We start from the raw sequence: 12,308 nt of genomic DNA on the forward strand, positions 1-12,308 counted from the left end.
GATGATGATGATGATAATAATAATAATAATAACAATGATAATAATGGTAATGATAATAATAATAATAATAATAATAATAATGATAATAATAATAATAATAATATAATAATAATAAGAGTAATAATAATAATGATGATGATAATAATAATAATAATAATAATAATAATAATGATGATAATAATAATAATAACAATGATGATAATAATAATAATATAATAATATAATAATAATAATAATGAATAATAATAATATAATAATAATAATAATGATAATATAATAATAATGATAATAATAATGAATAATAATAATAATAATAATGATAATAATGATAATAATAATAATAATAATATAATATTATAATAATAATAATAATAATAATAATATAATAATAATAATAGTAATAATAATGATAATAATAATAATAATAATGATGATGATATAATAATAATAATAATAATAATAATAATAATAATAATAATAATAATAATATAATAATAATAATAATAATAATTCAGTCGTGTTAGATGTTGACACAGTCATAAGAGAGCCTGAGCAAGAGCAAACATACAAATATTTAGGGATAAATGAAGGCTCTGGTATTCAGCATGCAAGCATGAAAGAGAAAATCAGGAAGGAATGTTATAGGAGAGTTCGTGCAGTCCTGAAATCTGAACTAAATGCACGTAACAAGGTGTTAGCTATAATTCCTTAGCAGTTCCAGTTGTTACTTATATCTACAATGTGTTGAACTGGAATATGAGTGAAGTAAAGAATATAGATAGGAAAATACGAAAGCTGCTGAGTTGTAATAGGATGCACCACCCAAAGGCAGACGTAGATCGCCTTTACCTTCCCAGAGCCTAAGGAGGTCGAGGCCTGATCCAATTTGAACTAGCTTACAAAACAACCACAACTGGACTGGCTAAATATCTCGAATAACGAATGACTGGATGCTAAAGCTCGTGGAAAATCACGAGAGACGAAAGAAGCTTCATTCTATCATAAAGGAACGCAAAAAATTTGCTATTGATCTCGTGCAGGATACCCAAACTGAACAACCCGAGGGAAGTACGGCAGCTATTGTTGCAAAGAAGGTAAAAATAATGGCAACGAAAAAAGCGCACGAGCAATTGGCTGATAGGTGGGAGGAGAAACCTCTGCACGGCAAATATGTGGCCCGCAGCAAACAAGCTGATGTTGACCAGAAGCAAACCCATCAGTGGCTACGGAGCTCAGGGCTAAAAGCAGAGAGCGAAGGTTTCATCCTGGCTGCTCAAGATCAAAGCCTATTAACCCGGAACTACCAGGCCAATGTGATGAAAAATGGAGCAGACCCAAAATGCCGATTCTGCAACGACATGATTGAAACAGTGGACCACCTAATCTCTGGATGTAAAGTCTTAGCACCAGTGGAGTATAAATTAAGACATGACAGAGTTGGCCAATATCTCCACTGGCTAATAAGTCGGCATTACAATATCAAAACTGCCGACAAGTGGTATAATCACCACCCTGAGGCTGTAACTGAAGGAGAAAATGTAACCATTCTGTGCGACTTTCCAGTACATACAGACCGAACCATCAAGGCCAATAAACCAGATATTGTTGTGAAAGACCAAAACAATAAAGTCTGCTTATTGATCGACATGAGCATCCCCTGTGATCATAATATCTCGGCGAAACAGTTTGACAAGCTCAGAAAATATAAAGACCTACTCATTGAAATTGAGAAAATGTGGCATCTCAAGGCGGTTACAATACCAGTGATCGTAGGAGCACTAGGAATGATCAAGAAGGGAACCGAAAATTATATGAGAATGATCCCTGGCTTACCATCCCTGCAAGAAGTGCAAAAGATTGTCTTAACTGGTACATCACACGTATTGAGAAGAGCATTGTCGATGTGAGAACTGTTGCTGCTCATGTATTTTAATTTAACTTTTTAAAAAAAAAAAATGAACGAACTACTGAGTTTGGTTTAATGGCCTACCAATGTATACTATGAGTTTCTTTGCCCTAGGAGTCGGGAAGACACTCGGCAAGAAATGGAAGCAAATTGAAAGAAGGAAAAAAAGTAATAATAATAATAATAATATAATAATAATAATAATAATAATGATAATGATAATAATAATAATAATAATAATAATAATAATATAATAATATTAATAATAATAATAATAATAATAATAATAATAATAATAATAATAATAATAATAATAATAATAATGATGATGATGATGATAATAATAATAATAATAATATTAATAGTAATAATAATAATAATAATAATGATAATAATAATAATAATAATAATAATAATAATAGTAATAATAATGATAACTTCTACTAAAGGCAGAAGGCCTGAAATATGGGGAAGGATGATTAGTCAATTACAATGACCCCAGTGTTTCACTGATAGTTAATTTATTGACCCTGAAAGGATGAAAGTCAAAGTCTACCTTGGTGGAATTTGAACTCAGAACATAAAGGTGAATAAAATGCTGCTAAGCATTTTCTCCAATGTGCTAATGTTTCTGCCAACTTGCCGCCATAATGATAATGATGATGATGATGATGATGATGATGATGATGAAGATAAAAATAATCTCAAATCGTTGGCACTTGTGCCATCAATTTTGGTAAAGTGGAATATATAGTCCATTAATCAACCCCAGTACTCAACTGGTACCTATTTTACTGACCCTAACAGGATGAAAGGCAAAGTCAGCTTCATGGTAATCAGAATTTGGAATGTAAAGTCAGAAGAAATGCTACTAAGCGTTTTGCCTGATGTGCTCACATTTCCGTCACCTTAACAACAATAACAACAACAATACTAATAATAAAATGTGCTGTTTAGCCCTTGGTCAACCCTGACTGTGCAGGCCTCAGATCAAAAGCATTCTAGCTGTGACCATCCTGTCTTTTTCCTATTTGCAGTGACCATATAACCATGTGAGTTCACATGTCCTTGTTTTAAGATACGAGGCAGATGTGGCTGCTACATCTAACAGACCTAACCACCACATACACGATCTCTCATTGGTTCATTATTAGCTTGTGCAAATAAATAGACAGGAACAGTTTGACAGGACCCTGCTTAGATTTTCAGTAGACGCATCAGATAGCATTTTTATCTGATGTACTTACTACTACCACAGATAACTGTGGTTGTTCAATAGGATTGAGTATTGGGTATATCTATTGATGAGGGGGTCTATTCATATCCATTCCCTGTCTTCAGTCATCATATGTTGTCAGAATCATAAGGATGCCTTCCTCACACTCATATTTGGGTATTTTAAACATGATGTAGCAAACCCCTCTCTCTGTCAAACCACAGTGGAAATCTTTCAAAGAAAAAGAGAGAAAGAGAGAGAGAGAGAGAGAGTGTGAGAGAGAGAGAGGGTGGGAGAGAGAGAGAGAGAGGGAGAGAATGAGAGAGTGCAAAATATAATGATGTATTCCTTTCAGTACCTGATGTTGTATTGAAAGAATGAAAAAGCAAAGTTGACGTTGATGGGATTTGAACTCAGGGCACAGAATGCCAGAATGGCTACTTCAATACATTCTAAGCAATCCGCTAACAATCCTGTCGAACCCCCAAGTAACAACTGGCAGGTATTTAATGCATGGAACATGCTTAGATGGAGTTGAAAGGCAAGATGAGGTAATCCCTGTTTTTCTTTACCAGAGAGTGTTGCTAATTAAACCATCACCCATGTTGCTAATTGCACTTTAATTAGCAGATCGTTCGCAGTCATTATCTACTGTGTTAACATTTCCTTTATTTACATTTGACAGCAGTTCATTATAAAAAATCTATTTGAAATGTCTCATCTTGTCAATCGGTTTCTACTATTTGGTTATTAATAACCAAATTTTGAATATGTTTTCATAATGATGCCTTTAATGGACTTATGTCTGCAAGTTTATTTGAAGTATGATAATTTTTTTTGTTTTTATTCCAGTTTGTGAATTTGTTTCATATTAAAATTCTGCATGAAGTCACTACCTTTTACCCCCTTAATACATTTTGTTTGATTTTTAAATTTAAAAATTTAAAACAAGATAAAAAGAAAAGAAAAACAGTTTTCATTAGGAGCAGTGTTATATATTTTTTAATATAGAAATGAGAAATTTAAAAGCAAATATTTGAACAGCATTGTTAATAACAACAACATTGTGTAATTCCTTCTGTCAAATATAATTCTTCAGAAAAGAACATGCATTATCAATGTATTCTGTTTTTAATTTAATTATTTCTTCTCAATTCAAATTAGCTGTTTTCAAATTATTTCAGAGATTGCACTTGTGTAGATAATGCAACACTTAAGGGACATTGATAATTGAACAAGACAAGTTTACATATTTTCAGTTAATAATCTCATTACTTAATTTCAACAGGAATAATCCTTTACAAGAGTCTTCCCCATGACCACCACCTGTCCTCCCGCTCATCCTTCCACACTTCTCTTCAGGCTAAAAAATTATTCTCATTTTCAGTTTTCACAGGAAGCAAACGAATGTATCTGCCAATAATTTCCCAAACATATTTTTGATATTGTTGAGCAAACACAACTGACTAAAATCATCATTATTATTATATTATTATTATTATTATATAACATATTGAATTCTTCAGGCTGGAATTACCTATAAAATATTTATATTGGAGTATTAGAGTGGATGGGGATGGGGGGAAGGAAGAATATTTTAAAATCCTTCATTTACTGATGAAGTAATTTTAATTACACAAGACCCGGCAGGACAAGTGAGACCATAACCCGTGGCCTCTACACGGGATGTAGCCAGTCCACTTATGCATACCGCTCCTTCTTGGGACACAAAACTCTACTTGTGAAGACCTGTTGAGGCAAGTGAGAATCGTAATCGATCAGCATCAATGGAAATTGCAGCTGTGATACTAGTGCCTGTGGCACGTAAGTGAACCATCCGAACGTGGCCGTTGCCAGTGCCGCCCCGACTGGCCTCATGCCGGTGGCACGTAAAAAGCACCATCCGTTCGTGGCCATTTGCCAGACTCGCCTGGCCCCCGTGCCGGTGGCACGTAAAAAGCACCATCCAATCGTGGCCGTTTGCCAGACGGGTCTGGCACCTGTGCCGGTGGCACGTAAAAAGCACCCACTACACTCAAGGAGTGGTTGGCGTTAGGAAGGGCATCCAGCCGTAGAAACATTGCCAGATCAGACTGGGCCTGCTGGCTTCCCAGACCCCAGTTGAACCGTCCAACCCATGCCAGCATGGAAAGCGGACGCTAAACGATGATGATGATTATGAATTTTATGAGTTCAAATAAACAAAAGACACTGGAACGCCATCCTTCTCCACCGCCATTAATACAAAGATAATGAAGAACATAATCCAACCAACATCTATTTCACAAAGACACAAATATTAAAGTAAACAATATTCTAGAAAAAAACTTTCTTATTTGTTTTTTGTTTTTTGGTTTTTCAAAGAATTTCATTCTCGTTGCTTTCTTTGAAATGTACAGTCCAGTTTTTCCTTATTCTTGTTCCAAACAATTCCGTCAATTTCTCGACTCTCTCTCTCTCCAACAGTACTGCTCTTTCCTCGCTACCAAACACCTCTTCATCCAGTCTTACTCTTATTAAATTCTTCACCTTTGCAATCTTTTCCTCAATTCACACAATCTTATCGTAAATTATCATCATTCAGTCGGCTGCTTTCTTTGCCTCACATATTCCATTCTCCTCCTTACTTCCCCTTTCCACTCCTCATATTTCTCCTCTTTGTCTATTTCTTCTCTCCTTCTTGTTGTTGGCTCTGGGGTTCGATTTTCACTCGTCTCTTTTCTCTACTAATTTTTTCTCTTGTACTTTTACCGCTTTTTTCTTCTTTTTCAGTTTTGGGCGGTGACTCCGCACTTGTTCTTTTTCTGCCCCCTATTTCCTCCTCCTTTTCCTCCACCACTATTACTTCCTCCACCTCTGCTTAGTTCTCCGTTCTTTCCTCGTCTCTGGGGACACCTTGCCTTCATGTGTCCTCTTGTACCGCAATTATAACATACTGGAGGATTCCCCTCCACCACAATTCTCAGCCGGGTGTCATCGGGGAGCACCAACTCCTCTGCTATCTTGTGCAAGTCAAGCAGGGTTATATGGATCAAGATTTCCAGTCTAAATCCCCATCAGTTTATCTCAGCCAATTTTGCCACCTTGATAATCTTGGTCTCCTCCTCACAGTTGTACAGGATAGCTTCCAACAGCCATTCCTCCTCTACTTTGGGTGGCACTCTCCCTATCTGTACTCTTGCCACTCTTTTACCACATTAGGTTGGCAAAAGTGCCCACCTGGCTGATCTCAACAGCATCGTGGAGTACTTTTCATTTCCTCCTCCTCGTTCACGAAGTGAACCTCCACCGTGCCGTACTTCCTTCCCCGAGTATAAAACGTCGTTACTCCCTTCACTTCGCTCAGGCATTCCTCTGCTACTTCCACTCTTTTTGTTTCTACATCCAGCATTCTGTATATTATTATTTTCCTCTCTGCTCTTTCCATCGCTTCTCCCGGGGGTATCAGCCTAAGGCAGTCTCCCTCTTTTTTAGATAATCCTTGTACTTTCCGAAATCCTTCTGCTCCAACACCAATTCTTTCAATCGCAGAATGTCAGCTGGCAGGCTTTTGCCCGCCACCGCGGCGTAACTGCCTATTCGTTGTTCCTCTATTTCACCCAAAAATGGGGAAGAAAAAGAAACAACATTAACAACAATTAACAAATCTCAAAAATATAACAGTATCCAAAGTACAACAATGCACAACTCGCATCGACAATGCTATTCAAATTTTCTAAGACCCACAAAAGAAAAACAACATTATTTCATTACTTAAACATGCAATTGGTTGTTGTTAATAGAAATTCAAACGCGCCGGTTTCAAATTCCCTTAAGCTTATACAATTTTATTACAACCATTTTTATTTCTATACACTTTCAAAGAGTAGATGAAAACCTATGGTTGCAGAAAGGGATCACCTCAGCAAATTTAAAGTTTTGGGCCCAAAAAACTTAAGGATGGAAGGGATTCCTTAACACATAGCTTATACTTATTTATATTTACTCTGAAGTAAGGGTCCCTCAAAATAACAGACCATTCCAAAGAATATCTTTTCTCATTACTCTTTAAACCATGTATATAGAGGCAGTGTATTAGAATTAAAGGTGGGCCCTATGCCTACTGTACTGCCTTTATAAAATTTATCTAAATTACCCTCCTCTTTAGCAACGCATGACTAATCTAAAAGTTAAACCAGCAGACTAGTTCAAATTTTCTGACACCCAGCCACCAAAAAAACGAATTATTTTATTGCTAATCATGCAGGTGGTCGTTGTTAATAGAAATCCAAACCGTATTAACATACACATATACACATATATTTGTATATACATATATATACACATACACACACCCTATATTTGTATATAGCCGAGCCGCCGAGCCGAGCCGCCGAGCCGAGCCGAGCCGAGCCGAGCCGAGCCGAGCCGAGCCGAGCCGAGTCGAGCCGAGCCGAGCGAGCCCTGGCCCCATAGCGCTCATTGGGGTCGTAGCCTTGGACGTGAGCCTCCACAGGTCTTCGCAAGCAGAGTTTAGTGTCCAATGAAGGAAAGGTACGCATAAGTAGGCTGGTTACACCCGCTGGCATAGGCCATGAGGTTATGGTCTCACTTGGCTTGTAACCCATAAAAGCCCTCAATGACTCAACAGAGCTCAGAAACACGTCCTCCTCCGCCACGTCACCTTCAACACCATGGAGTTATCTAAACTAATACAGAACTCTGAATTAATTAGTCATGGTTCTAACAACGGAATGCTCACACCGAACCTGATCATGTCAAGACTACATCACTCACTTCTGACATTTCCTTTTATTTTTAACTGGTTCCAATCAGACTGTGGCCATACTGGAGCACTGATTTCAGAGTTTTATTTGATTTTATTCAGACTTGTACTTTTGTACTTTTCACTGGTGGTGTTGGTGATGGCAGTGGCGGAAGTTTGACCAAACCCCTCAGATACCAAAAGATAAGTTCATTAAAAAGACAAACAAATAAAAAAAAAACAGTAAAGACAATAAAAGTTGAAAAGCTTTTTTCTTTCTTTCGAAATGGTTTCTCATTCGATGGTTGATGCGATGAAAGGAGACTGAATGAATTTTGTTAACTTTTAGTCATGGTTTGGGCCAAAGTTTATTAATTTGCATCTCTTAATGCTAATTAATTATTAGAAGCCATGAGTGCAGGTGTGGCTTTGTGGTTGGGAAGTTGGCTTCCCACTCATATGATCCTGGGTTCAGTCCCACTGTGTGGCACCTTGGGCAAGTGTCTTCTACTACATCCCCAGACCAAGCACAGCCTTGGGAGTGGATTTGGTAGACAGAAACTGAAAGAAGGTGGCGTGCTGGCAGAAACGTTAGCACGCCGGCGAAATGCTTAGCGGTATTTCATCTGCCGCTACGTTCTGTGTTCAAATTCCACCGTGGTCGCCATTGCCTGAAGGCAAAACTGCACCACAAATGGGTTTCAATTCCTATATATATATATACCTTTTATCTTTTACTTTTGTCATTTGACTGCAGCTATGCTGGGGCATATGGAATATGAAAGAGAGAGATAAGAAGGGTTTTAGTCGAACAATTGTTTTTAAGGTCTGGTACTTATTCTATTGGTCTCCTTTGCACCAAACCTCAAAGTTATGGGGAATGTAAACACACCAACACTGGTTGTCAACTGGCGGTAAAGAGACTTGCTTTAACAAAAGGTGAGGGGCGCCTCACTCCCAGTGGTCTTTCAGCACGCCGGACACCATCCCGGAATTTCTGCGTACCCGTGCTAACATTTATTGGATGGCCGTTGACTCTCAAGAGGTCCTCCGCCCTTTGACGGGTTTTGTTTTTCATCCCGCAGGGTGTCCAATAAACACCCTCCTCACCAAGCAAGCTTGTATTGGGTTACATGTTACCAATAGCACTCGAAAGTGACCTGACTGCTACGTACATATGAACTAACTGTTCATGATATATATCGAAAAATCACTAGTCATACGAAAAAATCAAAAATGAATTCACTTACCTTCGAGTCCAAAATAACTTTCAAAGAGATTTCTTCCAGAAACTGAAGAATTAAAACAACTGAAAAAGTCATCGTTTTTTCCACTGTTTTTCATTTAAAGATGGCTTTCGTTACATCATCCTAAAGACAATGCCTAAGCCCATTCTACGGCAAAAAAACAACTTAACTAAACTATTCTTAACCTTTTGTACTTTTTGGTCAGAAACATTTTGGAGCTAAAGTAAACAATCATCAAGATATCGACCTCTATTGATGTTTGGGAACTGGTCTGCCATTTCCGAAAGTATATATATTCAGACCAAATCAGCTACTTGTGCTGAAGCAGATCTTCCCATCGTGACATCAAAACCATCGGGTGTGTCTTTATGGACCCACATTCATGGACCATATATATATATTATATATATATATATATATATATATACATACACGCGCATACGTTCATGAATACACATATACACCATACACACACACACACATATATATATATATATATATATATATAATATATATATATATATATATATATCTCAGGGGGGGCGATTCCAGTCATCAGCGTCACACGGGCTCATCACAGTCTTCGTATAAGACACATTTCTACTCGAAGAATTTCACGTTTTCGCGCTTTATTTCTAGCCCCAAATGGCTTATTTTCTTTACATCTAACACTATGTCTTTCTCCGTTTCTAAGTTAAAGATTAAAATAAAGCAACCCTGCAAAACACGACTGATCTTTGCGCACAGATGCACAGAGTAAGAGCAATGAAATTACGACAGCGGAGTGCACAAGCAAACATCAGCGATCTGACTGTCGCTTGTAATCTTGACAAGAGATGCCAGTTTGTCTTTTACACCTACCAGGCTCGTTCCTATTAGCCCGAGTTGCTGGATAATTTTCGTTTGGATCTTTTCTGTTTGAACGGCAGTTTTTTAAAGTAATTTCCACGTAACTAAACATTTTAAACTTCGTATACTGGTAGAATGTGTTTATAAAACATCTTTTTCTCTTGGCTTTATTGAAAAATTCTATAGTATGTAAGATATTTGTTGTTTTTTTTCTACAATTTCTGCGATTTCAACAATCAATGACGTCTATTGAGGTAAAAAAAACATTCTGTGCCGTATGAATATGTCCCTCGTTTAAGATTGGGTTTATTTACATTTCTGAAGAAAAAGATACCCTTCCCCACCCTAACCCTAACCCTAACTAACCCTAAAACATATCGAAATGCAATAGATCGATACTAGGGTCATAACTATGGGTGACATTTCATATAACGTTCCTTTAAGAATATTACAGAACGGAAACTTTTCATGGATTTGAATTTAAATATTAATCTCTCAAAAAATTTATAGTTTCAAGAAAATTTGTATTTGAATTAATTTTAATTTTTACGATTATTGATAACACTCGGGCTGTAACTTCTGAGCCCGAGTCAGGCGCGTGTGAACGATGTCGAGAGAACGTCTACTACGAATGATATTTTCTGACACAGACGGTGAACGAAAATAAACCAACAGCGACCAGGCTCAATAAAAGGAGCCCAAGTTATTGGCTGCAATTACATACTTGAAGTCAGTGTTGGCAGAAATCAGCTTATAAATAGACGTCCACCTTATTAAATTTATATTCGGGCTAAGCTCGAATGGCCCGAGTGCCGGAGTCGCCATATATATTTATATATATATATATATATATATATAATCAATACAAGCAACAAGGATATCCAAAGGTAGTGTAGTACAATCGTTTCATGCTACTTCATTTAATTAAACAATGTAAGTATTACATCAGATTTAAAATGTAAAGCACTCTTCAGCCACATATGGACCTTTTTAATTAAATTGACAATATTCATTTTTATACTTATTCCATTTAGACAGAGAGATAAATCTATCTATCTATCTATATATATATATATATAATGGCGGTGCCCCAGCAGAATGGTGGTGCCCCAGCATGGTCACAGCTCGTGAGATGAAACTAGATAAAATAAAAATAAAATCATCATCATTGTTTAATGTCCATTCTCCATGCTAGCATGGGTTGGACGGTTCGACCGGGGATCTGGGAAGCCAGAAGGCTGCACCAGGCTCCAGTCTTATCTGGCAATGTTTCTACAGCTGGATGCCCTTCCTAACGCCAACCACTCCGAGAGTGTAGTGGGTGCTTTTTACGTGCCACCCGCACAGGTGCCAGGCGAGGCTGGCAACGGCCACGGTCGGATTGGTGCATTTTACGTGCCACCGGCACGGAAGCCAGTCGAGGCGGCGCTGGCATCGGCCACGAGTCGGATAGTGCTTTTTACGTACCACCAGACCAGGGGTCCTGGCTGGTTCAATTCGATTTCGATTCGAATTGAATATATATAATATATATAAAATAATATATATATATGAGAGAAATGCTGGACATAACAAGCATCGGATGTGGCATGCAAGAAAGAAGTTTGCGCTGGTATAGTCATGTACTCCGGATGGATGAGGAGAGATGTGCGAAGAAGTGCCACTCCCAAACAGTTGAAGGTATCCGGGGTAGAGGTAGACCCAGGAAGACATGGAATAAGGTGATCAAGCTTGATCTTCGAGCGTTGGGCCTCACAGAGGCAATGACGAAAGACCGAGACCTCTGGAGATATGCTGTGACAGCGAAGACCCGACAAATAACGTGAGGCTGTTTCCTGCACCAGCTTCACATAACAGCCCCAACCCATCGAAAATACCTTGGATCGCAGGACGGCCTACTGTGCTTACCTTGGATCGTAGGGTGACCTGCTGTGCTTGAGGAGACCTACTGAGTCAAGTACATCAACATCGAAATAAAAATCAAATGGAATTGTAGTTGTGATACCCGTGCCAGTGGCACATACAAAACACCATCTCAACGAGGCTGATGCCACCGCCGTCTTGACTGGCTTCCGTGCTGGGGCACATAAAAAGCACCAACCGATCGTGACCGTTGCCAGCCTCCTGGGGTACCTGTGCTGGTGGCACGTAAGAGCGCCCTCTAAACTCAGAGTGGTTGGCGTTAGGAAGGGCATCCAGTTGTAGAGACAATACTGATCAGATTGGAGCCTGGTGCAGCCTCCTGGCTTCCCAGAGACGGTCGAACCGTCCAACCCATGCTAGCATGGAAAACTGACGTTAACGATGATGATATATATATATATATATATATATATATACTAGTAT

The sequence above is a fragment of the Octopus sinensis genome, unplaced genomic scaffold, assembly GCF_006345805.1.
Source record: "Octopus sinensis unplaced genomic scaffold, ASM634580v1 Contig04588, whole genome shotgun sequence".
Lineage (NCBI taxonomy): Eukaryota > Metazoa > Mollusca > Cephalopoda > Octopoda > Octopodidae > Octopus > Octopus sinensis.